General features: G+C 49.7%; 1 protein-coding gene across 1 annotated transcript in view; it reads right to left on the bottom strand.

Moving 5' to 3' along the window:
* The window catches only part of FNDC1 (fibronectin type III domain containing 1), a 233544-nt gene that overhangs the window by 122952 nt on the left and 90815 nt on the right, over positions 1–19777 (bottom strand). The window lies entirely within an intron of this gene.

Genomic DNA, 19777 nt, shown 5'->3' with positions numbered 1-19777 from the left:
GGGTGAGGAGCAGAGTGCTGGCCTGCCTGTCCCATGACCCCAGCAAGAAGGGTAATCGTGCAGCTGATGACCTCTTGTGACCTGCTGTCTGCCTTGTACCTCATGGGCCACTACAACACTCCCCCAGGTGTCCCACACCCACTGTCCTGTGGTCACCCTGTCTTGACAGCCTGGACTTTTGCCATTATTTCCAGAAGAACAGTCCAGGAATAATGAGGATAAAAACAATAACGTCTCAGACTCTCAGAGCACTTACTGTGTTGCCTGGCCCGGGCTAATCACTGCACCCACACTATCTCATTTAACCTTCACAGTGACCTCACGATTTACATTCTCACATCATGGTTAGTAACTGAAGCAGCCCAGAGAACTGCGGCCTTGCCCCGGGAAATCACCAGTCTCTGGACCCTCCACCTGTAAAAGCAATTTCCTTTAAATGCATTTAAAATTACAAAAAATGGTCTCACTTGGAAACTTTATTTCCACTGGGGCACAGAACTAGGATATAATTTAAAGTATAACATTCCTTTTGTTACTTGTAACAAATTTGCTGAGTCTCTGCCTAACAGAAACAAATGCTGGAAAAAGTGAAATGAGAGCAATCTAAAAGAAAAGAGAGAATGTAACTCTTTCCACCAGTAAGTTTTTCAAAAAGATAACCCTACCGCTCAGTCTTTAGAAAATCTCAAGTACGCATACAGCCCCCATAAGTGCAGGCCACTGCTCTAAACACTCTGCTTCTGTAACAGCCATGGGGAAAGTACTGTCACTACTGTCATTTTGCAAATGAGAAACTGAAGCACAGAGGTTACGTAATTTGCCCAAGGTCACGGCTAGCCCCTGGCGGAGCGGGATACTAACCTCTCAAGGCATAGACTATACTAGGCTATCCTGGCCCTCTTTTCACGGTAAATAACTGTCTAGTATGAATTACTTTGTGACTTGGTAAAGGAAAAAAGAAACATAGCTCAAAACAGCATGGCGATGCCCTCCTGAGTCCCTGGACCAAGCCTTCCCACCCCCACCCCATGGCCACGCACTCCACCTCAAAGCCCAGACCCTGGGCCCCAGACGCTGGGCTGCCTCAAAATTGCCAGGTTAGCCCAAGCCACGCCTACATCCTCAAAGCTATTTTTCTAGCACTTTGACTCCTTTTCCCAGCAGCCATTCTGTCCGTGTTGACCCAGGTCATGGAGAGGCTGGGAGGGACAGAATCTTATCAAACAGAATCTGAGGCTCAACAGACCAATGGCTTTTTAAAGAGGCGCTTCTCAACTCAAATGCTTCTCTGATGGGTAGGAATGCAGACAACGTGCCAAAGAGAATAAAGAATTCCGTGTCATGCAAGGGACATAGTTTTTAAACACACATTCTTTTTAATGAGATAATTCACACACCAAGAAGTTGTACAACCATCATTAATAGCCAATTCCAGAACACTTTCATCACTCCAAAAAAATCCTCATATCCATTAATAGCAATTCCCCATTTCTCCACACACACACCCACACACACCCACCGGCAACCACTGATCTGCTTTCTGCCTCCATAGATTTGCCTCTTCTGGATATTCGTGTAAATGGAATCATACAGTACGTGGTCTTTTGTCACTGGCTTCTTTCACTTAGCAGCAGATTTTCAAGACTCCTCCACGTTCAGCATGTATCGGCACTCCATTCCTGCTATGGCCAAGTGATATTTCACTGTGCGGAGAGGCCACCCCCTGTGCATACATTCATCAGCTGATGGACACGAGGACCATCCATGTTTTGTCTATGGTGAATAATGCTGCCGTGGACACTCATCGGCAAGTTTTTGTGCAGACACAATACAGTCATTTCTCTTGGGGATGCAGTCCGTCCCCTTCATCAGTGGTCTCAGTTACCCACAGTCAGCCACACCCCGGAAGCAGATGACCCTCCTTCTGACCTACTGTGAGGTCAGCAGTAGCCTAATACTTTGTCACAGTGCCTACGTCATTCACGTCATACACCGCATCGTGTGTGCACATTCTCATCTCACATCATCCCAAGAAGAGTACATGGTACGGCGAGATATTCCGAGGGAGAGACCACAGTCACACCATCTTCGTTACAGTATACTGTTAGAATTGTTCTATTTCATTATCCGTTTTTGTGGTTCACCTCTTACTGCGCCTGATTTATAAACCAAACATTATCACAGGTATGTACATATATAAGAAACAGAGCATACATAGCGTTCAGGACTCTCCACGGTTTCAGGCATCCACTGGGGGTCTTGGGATGTACCCCTCAAAGACAAAGGAGGCTACTGATGACTTAGGAGTGGAACTGGGTGTGGAAATGGGATGTAGTATTTAAAATGGGAATTTAGAAGAACCCAGTAAGTTACAGAATCTAGATGACTGCCAGCAGTTGGCCCACTACGTACTCTGTGTGACTTCAAGCAAATCAAGTGACCTCTCTGAATTTCCAGTTTTTTGTTTGTTTTGATGTGAAATTTCTTCGATGAAAACAATTTTCCCCTTAGTTGTGTAGATTAACTGTTTGAGTCTGTGAAAGTGTGTATACCTGGTGTGAAGCTCTTAAGCATTCATCACCACACCCTTGTCAGGGAGGGCTGCCATTTACGGGGACATGCTGGGAACACTGCCCCTGCCACCATCAGCCCCAGCGAATCCTATGCCTCCCCAGCCAGGGGCCCTGCTAAAAATGATCTCATGAGAGGCTCTGGCTGGGATGGTGCCTTAATAAGTTAGCTTCAGAGGTGTCTAGGATAAGAAGGAAATCTTTCAGGTGAGGATTTCAAACATAGTTATAAGCCAGAGTGGGTGATATTTTTCCCCAGGGCCCTTCCTAAAGCCCCTTATATTACACTATTTAGGTAAATGTGCTTAGAATGCATCTGGATAAATACATTATTTTGCCCAAGAAAACACTTCTCCTGGTGGAACTGCCCCTTAGAGCCACTCTCTAATGTGTGGATGAGGCTATCATCCTCGTCCTACTGACCAAAAACGCTAGCTAACTTGACCCCCAATATGTTTACTTACACATCTGTGCATCTGTCAACCAAACTAATACAATGAGACCTTTAGACGGGAAAAACAATGTGTCCCTGCCAACTAGATTTTTCAGAAAAAAAAATAAAATTTCCAATGGAACTAGAGCAAATAACATTTCCATCTAAGACCTGTTGATCGGAGCAAGGCACCGAGGACTCACAATGACCAACACTGATGAGGCTCTGCCCCCTGGAGCTCAGTCCAGCAGGTGCATGGCTTTGGCATAAGTTTATATGCTCACGTGCTACACGCATGCTACATGTGATCAGACAGCCCAGGGCTCCCTGCCGCTCTCTGGCCCTGAACCTCCCTTCAAAGAGTCATCCTGGTGTGGACTTTCTGGCCATGTCCTTTCAAATATGCCTGCCTGTGTCACTTACCTCATGGCCCTGCTTCCATTACTAGGTTCTAGTTACAGCTACGTATTCTGATAAACCTACGTGGTAGTTAAACCTATAGGAAGCAGGACGCAGATGCCCAGGACTGAATTCCAGCTCTACTGTTGACTAGTTGTGTGGGCTCTCTGAGCTCGATTTTCTCCTTGGTAAATGGGATAATACTCATACCTACTGCAAAGGGTTATTATCTACCTTTATGGTAAAGATGAAATGAGACTATAAAACACACCAAGAACAGTGCCCCCACAAAGAGTAAGTGATTGATAAGTATTAGCAGACATTACCACTCTCCTTATTAATGTGTTCATGGCTCCTGCTGTCCCCGCCCCCCAAGCAACGATATGCAGTTTAATGGAGGTCTACTTCATATTCAAACCTTTGTCTCGCCGAGTGCTCACGGCGGAAAGCCAGCTCCAGTGTCAGGTTGGTGGGGGAGATTTGGAGACAGGTGTGCGGCTCGGTGCCGGTCAGGAGCAGGTGTGGACGTGTGTGCTCTATCTATGATACCCTTTGAGGGTCTTTGCAAATGTTACCTGCCTTCCCCTAAAGGTCCATTCTGCCTTTCTCTAAAGCTGGTCCTGCTCACGATTTTGTTTGCACCAACAAACATGTTTACTGCTTTCAGCCCTCTCCTGTTCCAAAACTTTCGATGTTTATGATGTAACTTGAAATCCTTAACCCCTGAGTGATCTGGTCCACCACTCGCAATCTTACCCATATTTCTCCCATTTCAGCTCCAAACAGCCTCACTCATCAACTGACCTTGCAAACACCCTCTGCTTTCCGGCCTCGCTGCCTTTGCTAATGTTACTCCCTCCACCAAACATGCCTTTCCCTCACCCCATCTGCACATCCACTCCATTGTCAGCCCAGCTCAAAGGCCACTCTTCCAGAAGTTCTATCAGATCTGCATTGCTGCTTCCACCAGTCCTCACTCCATTTCCTCTCTGCGTTCCCAGAGCATTCATAGTACTCTAAAACATTCTCTATGTTATGATTATCTGAATTCATGTCTTATTGCTTATATATAACAATGAGGGACCATAACTTTGTTATTTTAACATTGTCTTTCATATTGTAGTATCCCACTAGGGACTCCCATACAGTAGGTATTTAAAGTTTGTTGAGTTGAATAATTTGCACGCTCAAGACAATTGAGTTTCAACATTAACTCCTTAAATAACCAGCATCACCATGATGCACATTTATATCACTAAGAACTCCTGCTCGTCCTGCATCCTATCGCTCAGCGACAGCTCCGTATCAGCAGGCCACTCTGGCTGAGGGCCAGCTATGTCAACTTGCACACATTCTTAACTTCACTGGGCTTCAGTCTCCTCACCGCTAACACGGGACAATAGAAGTACCAACTCAAAGGGCTACTAAGAGGAGAAAATGAGTTAGTCCATATACGCCCCTAGGAAAGTGCCTGGCACCCAGGAAGTGCTCATGAAATATCAGCAGTTACTCACCTGAAGGCCAATTTCCATCTGGCTCTCTCCTTGGAAAAGTCTGAAAAATGACCCTGGGGATGCTGTCATTACTGACTCTCACCGGTAGGGGGCACCCAACCTCCAGGGCTGAGAGGACTTCCCTTCCCTCCGTATCCGGTGCCCCGGAAAAAAGAATTCCATTTGGGGCTGGGAGCAGAGGGTGTTCCTAAATATCAGGAAATCTCAGGTTTTAAAGATCACCGCAAGGCCCTCTGCAAGAAGTTACACAGGAGGACAGTCGGCAAGTTCCCTGTGCCTCCTTCTCTACACACCACCCATTTGGAAAAGGCATAGGTGCCAGAGTGTAGATGGGAGAACAGAAGGGTGGGACCAGGGACATGGGAGGAAGGAAGCTGGGTTTGTAGCTGGTGGCGCATATGTTGATTTCAATGCCATGGTTTCTTCCAGGATTAGCTGAAATGCATCCACTCAGCCTTGCCGGTGTGGCCCCCTCCTGAACATGGGGTATGGTCCACATGAAATCACCTTCCTTTCAGTTTGTTCCTCCTTTCCTCCTCCAGCCGGGTCATTAATCTATTCCCTGGACCTGAGCACGATGGGGACACTGGCCCCAATCCTCCTGGTATTTCTAGGTTGAGCTCATAATCTACCTCTTCCAGGAAGCCTTCCCTGATCTGTCTAATCCAACAAATTCCTCTGCTGAGCATCTCTCACTGGCCATTCCACAGTCAGGCACTGCCTCCAACATTGCCTGTCCGGTACTTATTTTTTATGTGGCTTCCAGCGGACAGGGACACGCCTTCTGTCCCCCATGGAAGAGTCAGTGCAGGGTCCTACGTGGATCTCAGGAGATACCGATCATGGAATGACCAGAGAAGGGCCAGGAGCTTTGTAGGTGTGCAAGAATGAATGCATGGCTCCTTAATCTCCACCACAGACACAGAAATTCCCACTTGAAATGTGACTTTGCCTATGGGTGTGACGTGAAGAGCCATTTTCTCCAGTGCCGTGATCGAAATATGACAAGCACGAGCTCTTACAGTCATGTCTCCTGTAGGAAGTGTGGGCTGTCTGGGCCTCGGGTGCCTTCCACTCTCTCAACAGTGTGTGTTATATTTCTCCACTGTGGTTGACTTGACTTACTTAGTATTCCGTGAGATTGCTGGCCACCCACTCTGCGTCTGGGAAAATAGAGGTGCTCCCGGCCCTTGGGCAATTTGCAGGGGAGCCTGGCCAAATTGCTGAAGCATTGCGTGGAGTGTCAGTCTCCCTATCTAGAAAATGGGCATGGCCTCTGTGTTCTCCTGCTTTCCTTTGCTCCCGTCAGGAATCTGATACTAGTTTAAGTCCGTTTTCTATGCCTTGTCTCTTATGAAATGACATACTTGGTTTTCTTCTGAAAGGCAAGGAACACATCGGAAACCAGCTGGGAGGGTTCAGGGCAGGGTGGGGTGAAGGTGACTGTTCCTTTCTTTGCCCTCCACATATTCCAACTACTACTCTTTAAAAGTTAAAGCATTATTTGTCTCAGAAATAGCATTTGCGTGAATCTATATCTCTTAACACCTGCTAAGCTGTTGACCTGACTTGAATGTGTCTTAGCTGCGTCCCCCATCAGATAACATATCCCAAGGCAGGGACCATGCCCTCTTATTCTGTTTTCTACCACCCAGAACCTACCAGCACTGGGCCAGGTGTTTTTTAAGGGCAAGAAGTTGTCAGATAAAGAGATGAGGTGAGTGATGGCATTGCCTGGAACCCTTCTGCCTGGAACACACAGGGCATGCCCATTTTCCAGATAAGGAGACTGACACTCCATGCAAAGCTTCAGCAATTTGGCCAGGCTCCCGTGGCAAGTCAGAGGAGGTGACACTGCTCCAGCCCAAGCCTCCTGGTTCTCAAGCATCCCCGTATCCCTGTTCCCCTCCAATTCACTCTGCATGCCATCCCAGGGCGCACGGTGCAAGGTATTTCAGACTCTCTGATGCCCCGCAGGACTCCCCGCAGGATTAACTGTCATGAAGCCAGGTTGAGAAAGGCTGAGGTGGACACCTGGCAGGGGGCCGCCCAACCAGCCCCGGGCTAGTGCACAGCACCGACCTGCTCTTCCACAAACACCATCTGCTGGAAACCAAGCCAGCGTGATTCAACTGTCCGCAGCCTGGAAGCTCAGCCCATGCTTCAGGGGAGCTGTGAGAGTGAAGAAAAGGACGTGATCTCTATCTGGCCGATGACTCAGAGGGCTGGCCCACCGCAGAGGGCGCCGGCTGGCACAGCTGTGGCGTGGGAGTGTGTCCGGGTGTCCGTGCGTCCGGGCAGCGTGGGGGCTGCTGGCTGCCTCCAGACCCTGAGGGTCCAGTGTGGGTGGTTTCTCCAGCCCGCAGCCTCTCTGGGTAGCCACCCTGCCCTCAGCTACTGCTTGGTCCTCTTGGAAAGGGCAGTAGGAGAGGAGGAACCCCAGAGTTGGACAACACCAGGAGGGGAAGCCGGACCTTCTGGGCTTTCAGAGCACTTTTTTGGCATCAGCAGACCCACCCCTTCTCCCGTCATACAGAAACCTGATTTTCAAGAATGGAATAAATCAGGTCGTTAGCCTGGAGGGATAAATAAATAAGAGCACCTTACTCGGCTCTCTGTCTTTAACCAGGGGCCGAGAAACGAGGAAAGCAAAGACTCTGTTAAGAAAGGCCATGCCAAGGCGTCCCTGGGACACAGATGGGAACCTCAGGAGGAAGACGCTCCTTCTTCACTCCTAAAAACCAGGCTGGTTAGAGGCCACTTCCTTTGCCCTTTGTTCCTGGTTCAATCACAAGCGTTGTTCCTGTACGTGGCCCATGGTGCTTGAGGGAGAGCCGGCCCAGCCCCCCGGCACATCCCCGCTGGGGACCTGTACTAGCAGCCCCATTCGCCACCACCAGCCGTGATGAGGGAGAGCCTCTCTGAAGGCCTGATAGACCAGGGAAGCCAGTCTGGACTTCTTTCTAAGTCAACATGGCTGTGTATGAACTCTGTTCAAACCCAAAGCCTGACGTACAGCCTGCCACGCCTGCATTGTATGCCTGCTTTGTGAATTAGTCTAAAAGAAAACCATCTTGTCCTTGACACAGGGATCAACGTTCCTACTCCCTCCATTCCTTTACAAAGACACTCATGATTCCTGCCCATAAGCTAATCTATAATCTCTTGGGCTTTTACAAGATATAAAAAGTAGGTAACCCTATAAAAACTGTTGATTCTTTGGAGCACTTTCTTCCCTGGGAAGTGCATGTTTCTGGGGCAGCTGTCTCAACTTGGATTCGAATGAAACTCTCTTCTTAGTTCTAAAGATTCTAAAAGGTGTGTTCATTTTGTGTCCACACCCATTTGCAGCCGAGCCTGACCAACCACCTCTTTGTGCTCACATAGATCCCGACTCCTCATTTCCCCTGTAAGTTCACCTGAGGTCCCATTGTCCTTTGTAACCTGCAGGGTCAACAAGACTGAACAATGGACAAGAACTAGGCCTTTTCCGGAACCAGATGACAAATATAGGAGTAGCCTCACTTGAGAAGACAGATCCCTGGGTGCCGGGAAGACACTCAGTCTCTCGGCTCTTGCACCTAGCTGCCCGCAGTTCTGGAACGGGCTGCTCTCCACTGGCCACCCAGAAACCAAGGCTCCAGATCATGGGGGTCAGACTGGGAGAGGCCTGGAGAGCAAGCCCTGGCCCCTCCAGCCCCCCAGGGCTCCTCAGCCAGGGAAAGGACACTGATTTCATAACCCCTGATTTCACTTAGTGCAAAATGGTTCATTTTCTAGGCTAACTGCAGTTCAACCACTGGGATCTGCAAGGCATCCAGGCCCTACCCCTTTAGACTGGGACAGTGGGACATACCGCCTACCCAGCCACCCTGGCCATTGACTATTGATCCAAGGCTTAGGACCTCGCTAGTGGTGCATTTACTCTAAATTGACGTGCTTCCAGGCAGCATAGGAGTGCAGAAGATGACAAGGATTTAGCTTGGTTTTATAGGTTTTGTTGACGAAGAGCCTTCACATTAATGACCTTGCCCTAACAGATGACAGAGCACTCAGCCTACCCGTTGGAACTTCAAAAACCATCTCCTCTGAACAAGCTCATAATGGTCTTAGAGACCCCCTCTTGGGCTTCCCAATACACCCTCTCTACACTGCTGCCCAACTGAGTTCAATCTGGTCATGTTGCTATTCTATCTAAACCCTTCCATTGTTTCCCGAGGCTCTTAGGATAAAAACCAGACCACTAATGGGACCTTGATACTTCACCAGACCTCCTCGTTTTACACTATGGCTCCTTGTCTTCCTTGTGCTCCAGCCAAACTGGCCTTCTCTTGGTTCCTCCATCCTGTAATCTAGCTCCCACCCCAGGGCCTTTGCATATGCTGTTCCCTCTGCCCCTGCTTTTCTACTCACCTTCACTTCTCCTCCTTCTTCAGAGTTCAGCTCAAGTGTCACTTCCTCACAGAAGCCCTCCCTGACCACCCAGACAGGGGCAGGTCCCTGTGCCTCATGCTTCCTGGCCTCTCACTTCTCCCCTGAAGCACCTACCTTAGTTGTGATGAGATCATGGTGCAGTTGTTTTTATCTGTGCCCCTCGGTAGAATATAAGCTTTACAAGGCAAGATGGTATCTACTTGCTCATCTCTGTAATCATCACTCCTTGTATTCAGTACCAAGGGACATAGTTATATAAATATCTGTTGAATGACTGAATGAGGGAATAGGATATACCATATTACGAAACATCAGTGGATTTCCTATCAAAACTCATTCTGTACTACAAGAAAGGAGACACCCATGCAAGCTCCAAGCATGTTACCTTCATGCTGAGAAGGGCCTCGCTGTCACCTTGGACAGCTGTCAGCCTGCAGATGGTGGAGAAGCCAGCGACTTGCTTAATGCCTCACTTCCTCTACGCTGCCCCACTGCCCCCATGGAAAAGCTGACCAGGTCCATTTGTGGGCCTTGGGGTGAGTGGAAGGAGAACTGATAGTTTTCAAATAGAAGTGGTTCCCAATCTTCATATCCAGAGGCACGTGAACTGTAGCAACATTGAGCAAGTCCTAGTCAGAGATTCGGGGATCTGACCAGCTGCATTGGGGGCGGGGGTGGTGGTGAGGGGAGCACCCTTGTCTCTGCTCTGCCAGTCATCCGGGTGCATGGCTAGCTCGATCCAACGGTCCATGCATGGAGTTGCGTGCCTCCTTGCTGCTTCCCCTACTCCAAAGGGAGTGTGTATTTCCTGAGAATAATGCTACTCCCCGCCGAGGACCAAAACGAGCCCACTCTGAGCCCACAGCTCAGGANCAACATTGAGCAAGCCCTGGTCAGGGATTCGGGGATCTGACCAGCTGCACTGGGGGCGGGGGTGGTGGTGAGGGGAGCACCCTTGTCTCTGCTCTGCCAGTCGTCCAGGTGCATGGCTAGCTCGATCCAACGGTCCATGCATGGAGGTGCGTGCCTCCTTGCTGCCTCCCCTACTCCAAAGGGAGCTTGTATTTCCTGAGAATAATGCTACTCCCCGCCGAGGACCAAAACGAGCCCACTCTGAGCCCACAGCTCAGGAGTCTGCGGTTCCGCGCGGCTCCTCAGCACCTCAGACGGCACAAGAGTTTAGGGAAGGCGTGGCCACCCAGCAGCGGGATGAAAACCATGGCAGCAGACTCCTGCCAGGGACCCCGTGAGAACAGTGAGCTCCCCAAGCAGAGGCACCGCCTGCTGCTCTTCTCACTTCACCTCTGCTCTGCGATCTCTCTCTCTCTGTCTGGGCACTTTCCATCACAATCGTGCCACAGAGATGCACTATTCCAGAATATGCCTCAGCTTTGTCCCTGCTCCACTGCATCGCTGGGACAAGGCATCAGGTTGCTCCCTGGATCACCCAGGGGGTTCTGGCACCATGTGGGTACACTCCAAAAAGAACCGAAGAACGGGAAAAAAAAAAACCCAACAAATCAAAACCCAGTTCACAGGCAAAAAGTAGTCAATTTAAAGTGTTGTTTAAATTAAATCTTTTCTTTACTGAATGGGCCCCAAATGGATGAGCACCCTCTCCCAAAGGCTCTCACCTGCCCCAGGAGGAGCTGGGCAGAACAAAAGCTCAGAAGAGCTATAGTTATTGGCATTTCCCAAAGATCAGATGCTGCTGTCATTGCCACATTGTATCATCTACCCTCAAAGCCACCTGAGGAAGTGGGTGCAATTATTATACCAGTGTGACTCTGGGAGATTGAGTAACTTGCCACACTGATTGATCATGAGAACTGGGATCCCAGCTCAGATCTGGACGATGCTGGCCTCCGGTCTTACCCAAAACTCTTGGCAGGAAGTGGGGTTACAGGAACCTACAACAGCATGGCCAAGCATCCTGGGAGAATGAACAAACTGAGGCCACTCCAGCCACGGACGGCATCTGGCAAAGCCATCTCCGTGATTACACTGTGGTCTCTCTCCCACCCCCAGACCCCACGAAGCGCGCGTTCCAGGCTGCCGGGGACACAGAGAGCTCATGTCCTCCAAGGTGCACTTGCAGGAGTGTCCCTAACTCTTGCAGGCCTGGCTGCTGCTTGCAGAGCCCACAGGCTCCCTGCAGAGTTCCCGCTCTTGCTTCCTGAATGTGAAAGCCCCGAGGTGGTAGACAAGTCGTTTCTGCTTTGACACATCTGCTGCACACATTGAAAAGGAAGCCACAGCAGCGGATGGCAGATAGGATTTTCCCTCACTATTTGAGAATATATCTGAGAATGAACATGGTACAGCTGGTATCCTGATGGGTGCCTTTGAGTCACAAATTTGATGTCAGGACTTTTGTTACAGGGTGGAGGAGAAATGGCAGAGCAGGAAAGGCCTGGGCGACCGGTGCAGACCTGGCTCCAGGGTCCCTCAAGGCACCATCACCTGGAGGCGGGCTGGTACTCAGCAGGCTGTGCCAGCCACTGAGCTGGGCATGGTGTGATCAGGAGCCAAAGAGAAGAGGGAGGGAGGGCCGACAAAAGCCAGGAGCAGGGCAGAGCAGCGTACTACTTTCAGGAGGCTTGCTTGAGCATTGTTGAGCTGGGCCCTTAATTGCACTCAGTGAGCCTCAGTCACGGGTGTCTGGGCACAAGTACTGGGAGTTTAAAGGCGGCAGAAAATTCTCTGGGAAAGTGAAGGGAGCTTACTCTCTTCAGTGGGCAGATGAAGACCTCTTTCCCCAGCTCTCCAAATATAAGGGAAACTTGACGGAAAGCCTAACTAATATACTTGGCCCTACAGAAGGGCCAGCATGCCCAGCGGGGACCACAGCATCCCCACACAGTATTTGTTATCTGTACAGACCACTCGGGAAAAGACACCCGGACATCACAAGGANAAGATGGTATCTACTTGCTCATCTCTGTAATCATCACTCCTTGTATTCAGTACCAAGGGACATAGTTATATAAATATCTGTTGAATGACTGAATGAGGGAATAGGATATACCATATTACGAAACATCAGTGGATTTCCTATCAAAACTCATTCTGTACTACAAGAAAGGAGACACCCATGCAAGCTCCAAGCATGTTACCTTCATGCTGAGAAGGGCCTCGCTGTCACCTTGGACAGCTGTCAGCCTGCAGATGGTGGAGAAGCCAGCGACTTGCTTAATGCCTCACTTCCTCTACGCTGCCCCACTGCCCCCATGGAAAAGCTGACCAGGTCCATCTGTGGGCCTTTGGGGTGAGCGGAAGGAGAACTGATAGTTTTCAAATAGAAGCGGTTCCCAATCTTCATATCCAGAGGCACGTGAACTGTAGCAACATTGAGCAAGCCCTGGTCAGGGATTCGGGGATCTGACCAGCTGCACTGGGGGCGGGGGTGGTGGTGAGGGGAGCACCCTTGTCTCTGCTCTGCCAGTCGTCCAGGTGCATGGCTAGCTCGATCCAACGGTCCATGCATGGAGGTGCGTGCCTCCTTGCTGCCTCCCCTACTCCAAAGGGAGCTTGTATTTCCTGAGAATAATGCTACTCCCCGCCGAGGACCAAAACGAGCCCACTCTGAGCCCACAGCTCAGGAGTCTGCGGTTCCGCGCGGCTCCTCAGCGCCTCAGACGGCACAAGAGCTTAGGGAAGGCGTGGCCACCCAGCAGCGGGATGAAAACCATGGCAGCAGAGTGCTGCCAGGGACCCCGTGAGAACAGTGAGCTCCCCAAGCAGAGGCACCGCCTGCTGCTCTTCTCACTTCACCTCTGCTCCGATCTCTCTCTCTCTGTCTGGGCACTTTCCATCACAATCGTGCCACAGAGATGCACTATTCCAGAATATGCCTCAGCTTTGTCCCTGCTCCACTGCATCGCTGGGACAAGGCATCAGGTTGCTCCCTGGATCACCCAGGGGGTTCTGGCACCATGTGGGTACACTCCAAAAAGAACCGAAGAACAGGAAAAAAAAAAACCCAACAAATCAAAACCCAGTTCACAGGCAAAAAGTAGTCAATTTAAAGTGTTGTTTAAATTAAATCTTTTCTTTACTGAATGGGCCCCAAATGGATGAGCACCCTCTCCCAAAGGCTCTCACCCGCCCCAGGAGGAGCTGGGCAGAACAAAAGCTCAGAAGAGCTATAGTTATTGACATTTCCCAAAGACCAGATGCTGCTGTCATTGCCACATTGTATCATCTACCCTCAAAGCCACCTGAGGAAGTGGGTGCAATTATTATACCAGTGTGACTCTGGGAGATTGAGTAACTTGCCACACTGATTGATCATGAGAACTGGGATCCCAGCTCAGATCTGGACGATGCTGGCCTCCGGTCTTACCCAAAACTCTTGGCAGGAAGTGGGGTTACAGGAACCTACAACAGCATGGCCAAGCATCCTGGGAGAATGAACAAACTGAGGCCACTCCAGCCACGGACGGCATCTGGCAAAGCCATCTCCGTGATTACACTGTGGTCTCTCTCCCACCCCCAGACCCCACGAAGCGCGCGTTCCAGGCTGCCGGGGACACAGAGAGCTCATGTCCTCCAAGGTGCACTTGCAGGAGTGTCCCTAACTCTTGCAGGCCTGGCTGCTGCTTGCAGAGCCCACAGGCTCCCTGCAGAGTTCCCGCTCTTGCTTCCTGAATGTGAAAGCCCCGAGGTGGTAGACAAGTCGTTTCTGCTTTGACACATCTGCTGCACACATTGAAAAGGAAGCCACAGCAGCGGATGGCAGATAGGATTTTCCCTCACTATTTGAGAATATATCTGAGAATGAACATGGTACAGCTGGTATCCTGATGGGTGCCTTTGAGTCACAAATTTGATGTCAGGACTTTTGTTACAGGGTGGAGGAGAAATGGCAGAGCAGGAAAGGCCTGGGCGACCGGTGCAGACCTGGCTCCAGGGTCCCTCAAGGCACCATCACCTGGAGGCGGGCTGGTACTCAGCAGGCTGTGCCAGCCACTGAGCTGGGCATGGTGTGATCAGGAGCCAAAGAGAAGAGGGAGGGAGGGCCGACAAAAGCCAGGAGCAGGGCAGAGCATCGTACTACTTTCAGGAGGCTTGCTTGAGCATTGATGAGCTGGGCCCTTAATTGCACTCAGTGAGCCTCAGTCACGGGTGTCTGGGCACAAGTACTGGGAGTTTAAAGGCGGCAGAAAATTCTCTGGGAAAGTGAAGGGAGCTTACTCTCTTCAGTGGGCAGATGAAGACCTCTTTCCCCAGCTCTCCAAATATAAGGGAAACTTGACGGAAAGCCTAACTAATATACTTGGCCCTACAGAAGGGCCAGCATGCCCAGCGGGGACCACAGCATCCCCACACAGTATTTGTTATCTGTACAGACCACTCGGGAAAAGACACCCGGACATCACAAGGATAATGGGGTGTCAGCAGAAGCCCTTTGAGAGATGTGGTTGGAGACAGTATAAATTTATGGGCTGGGAACCAAAAATCTACATACCATGATTTTTACAATCAACTTTAGTGGTTAAAACTTCATATAAAGGTGTCAAAGAATATATGGACACTAATGATCTATCATAAGCTCTCCCCACAGTAGGGAAGGATGAGAAAAATTAAGAACGGGAATCTGGTTTATAGAATAGTGAAATGATGGTCAGTCTTGAGTAAGACTGCTGCGTGGTTTAGCAATATTCAAGAAGGTGAGTGAAATGAAGGTGTGTCTGACTTCTAGTAATATAGAGGGATTTCATACCTTTGCCTGCATAGGAGCACCCGGCATTTTCAAGTGCATTACCTGTAATTGACTAATGATGTGACTCATGTGAACAGATTGTTCTCCTTCCAAAGACATATAAAGAAACATGGTTACCTCGCCAACCATTCTTTGTTACCAGATGTTGAGTTTTAGGATATACAGTGTATCTGCAAAAAAGCACGGAAGCACAGAACACATCAGACCTATGCTGGTGGGTCTGGTCATGGGACCAAGGCTCAAGACCTTAAATTTTGTATGAGCTTGACCAGATCAAACAGAATTTACACATTCTCTTAGGAGGGTATTCAGTAGAGTGCTTTGCATACAATGGGTGCTCAGTAAGTAGCCACATTTTCTGCTCTGTTTGTCATGGTGACCACACCATCAAAATGCAAATGACTATTTTCATATGACATTTAAGGAGTCCTGTGTGACTCAGGCTAACCGCATTTTGAGAGCCTGACCCGATTTAGCTCAGAATTGGCTTCATGTCAGCTCTTAATAGCCTGGCTTCCAGCTGTCAATCAAACACATCGACCGAGCACCTTCCGTGTACTTGGCACAGAGCTAGGCCCCGAGAGGCAAAGGTGGAGGCACCACGGCCCTGCTCTCCAAGGGCTTCCAACGCAGTGGGGGTAGACAAGTGACCACAGGATGGCGAGATGGGTGTTAGAGCCAGAGCAAGGTGCTGAGAGGCTTGGAGCCAGGTGCCCAAGTTGCCCCAGGAAGTCAAGGAAGGCTTGAGCGTGGAGGTGAAATCTGCATTGGGATCTGACAGACAAGTAAGTGGGAGTTCGCCCCACCGGGTGGGGGCCACTGCAAGCAGAGTATAGGACCTCCCAGTGGGCAGTGCGCTGAACGCCACTGGCATGTCTGTGGGGCAGCAGGATACACTGCCTGATGTCATGAGCACAACGATTTCCTGTCTCCACAAACTGGGGATAATACAGAACACCTCCACTTTGGAGGTAGGATGTTATTTGTATATTCGTGAAATTCCTATAGCAGAGTGAATCTTAAACACTGGGGGCAGGGGAGGACATGGACCCCTTTGAGAATCCGATTTAAAGCAAAACCACATCATGCCCCCTGCCCCATGCAGCCATCCCAGAGCTTCTGTTTGAGAAACGCTCCTGGAGACTGAAGTGCTTCCAAGCCAGCAGAACCCACCCAGACCTGCTGCTCCAGGCACAGGTGTACCTGGCCTGATCTCCCCGCCTCTGCTGCTTTGGGATCACCCAAGTCTCTCTGACCCAACACACCAAGAGAAGTGTTGGTGTGGTGAAACTGCCGGCAGCAGCCAGCCCGGCCCAGAGCAGCCCGCCCAGGACCAAGGAGTTCAGCCAGGGGCGGGGGCGGCACAGTCCTGCTTCCTGCGGCTCACACACTGTGGGCCTGTGGGCGGCTCTCCAGCTCTGCTCTGGCTGGGTGTTTTCCCTGAGCCCACAGTCAGCCCTTCAGCTAACAGAGTCTACCAACAGAACATTCCATCCACGGCCTTCATGCAAGTGGGAGGCTCTCTAGATGATGATCTATGAAAAGATCAACAAAATAAACAAACGATCGACAAAGCCCAGGTTCACATGTAAGACTTGGAGTCTGGAGCCACTACTGGGGTCATCCACCCCTTCTGCTCCCCACCTGCGGGCCTCGGGTGCCCATCTGTAAGTAGGGCTGCCTGATCCACGAGGTAGACAAGAATTAAAACCAAGTGAGGTAATGTGGGTGAAAGTACTCTGAACTCTAAACCTTCTGAAAGGCCATGCATTACTATTGTAGAAATTACTGGAGCACTAATGATAACATTACAGGAAGAACAACTGGCCTTTTACTATAACCTCAAAACAAAATTTCAAGTTAAAAAAAAAAAAGGAAGACACCCTGTAGAGAGAGAATAGTGTCCACCATTTGTTATAAGTTATCAAAAATACTTGTATTTATTTATTCCACAATTATAGAAAGGAGAGGGAAGGAGAAGGATGCTCAGTCTAATTCCAGGTTAGATCAGATACTCCCAGAGCACTGGCTGGCACACTTTCCCCTCATTCCACTGCGTCTGCTCGAGAGCAGGGTCCAGGGTGGTTCTGGCTCCCCTGGGGTTCCACCAGCTGCTGCTTTTCCCCACCATCCCACGCTTCAAACTGGTTATGTGGGATAAGCTAGTAAAGGATAAGTTGAGAGGACCTCAGTCGAAAGCAAATTAAGCAAGGCACATAAAATTCAAATGTGGTTCAACACATCTTTGAATGCTTCATTCATTTGCTATTCCTCGTGCATTTTCCATAGGCACACTGCTGGGGGTGTAGAAATGAATCTGTGAGGCAACAGCAAATGCAGGCTGACGAGCAGACAATAAGATGACAGAGGCTTGCAGGGATGCAGCCAGTCCACACTGCAAGCAGTGCCTGGTCGTGGAGGGGGCGTCCCAGCAAACAGCAGGAGAGGGGTCAGGGCCAGCCGCACAGAGCCCTGAGAATTTCAGGCCACGGAATACTACAGGATTTTAAGCCTGAGAGTGGTTTAAGCATATGCATTTTTAAACATTCCCCCAAACAGTTATGCAGAGAATGGAGGGGGACCAAGAATTGAGGGTGTTGAGATCTTACGACAGACACTATTGACGTAATGCAGGCAACATACCACAAGAGCCTCAACTTCAGCAAGGTGACAAGGAGAAGGGTAGATGAGAAATACTCAGCAGGGAGAATTCGGACATTTGGAGAAAGAAAAGTCCCGACCCCAGCTCTCAGCTCTGCCGTTTGCTAGCTGTGTGATCTGCAGATTAAATAACCTCCCTGAGCCTCAGTTTCACCATCTGCAAAATGGGCTTAATGGTACAGGAGTGTAATGAGGATTAAAAAGAATGCGTAAAGAGATGAACCTGGCCCAGGGCAGGCACTCAAGAAAGGTCAGCCTCATTGAAGAAAATGGTAATTTGTGCCAAGGTTGGGGTCAAGCTTGAAAATAAATAGCGGGAACAAGGGGAAGCACAGAGAAGAGCCACAGTGGAACCCTAGTGTTGGGCAAGAAGGCTCCCTGAAGGACTTCGGGAGGAACTCACATTAAAACATGTGCCTGGAGAGAGAGCTGTGTGCCCCGTGACTCCAAATGCAGGTGACCCCAGGTCACGGGGTCCAGAGGATCTGCTTCTCTGCTGCCTCCAAACCCCAGCCCCTAGGAGAGCTCCGGCTTGCTACTGCTCAAGTCCAACAGTACTTCTTCCCTTTTGCAAAGCCACTAGTAACTCAGAGACCGCCCCCCCCCCAGTACTTCACTGTCCTCACTCCCTTTCTGCCAAACCCACAGACAGATGGAAGGAGTTCCCACTGAGGAAGTGAAGGAGAGTTAAGTATTTCCTGGCTCCCTTCCAGTAAATCGCACGTGTGAGCCTGTTGACCACACTCTCCCCTCCCCTGGTCAAGCATGTTCTGGCCAGGAGCTGACTCAGGACTCTCGGGCGTGCTGGGTACCCCAGCTCCTTACCCACGTCAGGTGCTGGAGGAGCAGAGCACGGCCGCCAGCACTTTCACTGTGGGAAGCCACCATCCGGCTCTCCGCTGGAAATTTACCACGTGGAAAGATAAAGGGCAAGGTTATTTCCCTTCACCAGGTATTTGCTACATCACTCGTTTCCTATTTCAGTGCGTTCAAAAAATTTCCCCTAGGCTGTGAGCGCAGAGGCCCTTATGTTGTGAAATATGGTTAGCTCAAGGTTGCTTTTTTCTCATGATGTCACTCAGACGGGGTTGGGGGTGGGGGGGTGGTAGGGAAACTAAAGCCCCAAAGAAATGCTAAAAAAAGGGGGGGAAGAAGAGCAGTTAGGGGGAATAACAATGAAAGGAGAAGGAGAAAGAAAAGAGTGTCTCCACGAAAATTAAATGTGGAAGAGCACTGGCTGAGCCAAATTCTACAGAAAGAAACTTTACCTACTTCCTTTTAATGGTTCTTTATCTGTGTGTCCATTGTTTTTTTTAAAGCTCAATTATCTGACAGATTTAGATCTGTTACTCTCAATATGGTTTACAACATACTAAAAATACTCAAATATTTTGCTCAAATTGCCAGAGACTCTGTATCATCTGGATGTTTTCCTGTGCTCTAAATCTGCAGGTGACTAGGAGGAAGTGGGCCAGAGGTCAGAGCATTATGCTTAAATAAATAAATTTAAATAATACTTAAATACATGCTTAGAAATAGTTCACAGAATTTTGGCTTACTGGCTCTTTAAATAATTGGCAGTAACACTGGGCTCACGTCCTCACCCCTTCATTTTCCCTGCCTGGCCTCCCAGGCGTTTGAAAGCACAGCCGCCGGGTTAGGGAGTGAGGCAGGCTCTGATGGGTGTAACCAGACAGACAAAGTTGTGCTCCATACTAGCGAGTTATTATCCCTCAAATATATACACATCATCAGCCACTTTTCCCAATAAACTCGGAGAAAACCAAAGATATTTCTAAACAGAGGAGGGGGCTCTAGTTCCCAGCTCCTAGGGTTTGAGTCCCGGTCCCTCTATCCTGATCCCCTCCCTAAATAGTTTGTTAGCCGTCACCAAGGGTTGGAAACCCCCTGCTTCACAAGCCCGGGCTTCACTGCGGGCGTATCATTTCTAGACACCAGCTCACCCTGAAAGGAAGCACAGGCAGTGGGGGGTGTGTGGTGGGTGGGAGGGTCAGGGAACAGAGAGGTTCTAACTAGTGGT

The sequence above is a fragment of the Ailuropoda melanoleuca genome, chromosome 10, assembly GCF_002007445.2.
Source record: "Ailuropoda melanoleuca isolate Jingjing chromosome 10, ASM200744v2, whole genome shotgun sequence".
Classification (NCBI taxonomy): Eukaryota; Metazoa; Chordata; class Mammalia; order Carnivora; family Ursidae; genus Ailuropoda; species Ailuropoda melanoleuca.
The sequence above is the reverse complement of the archived record's forward strand: the minus strand, read 5'-3'. Positions and strand labels throughout refer to the sequence as shown.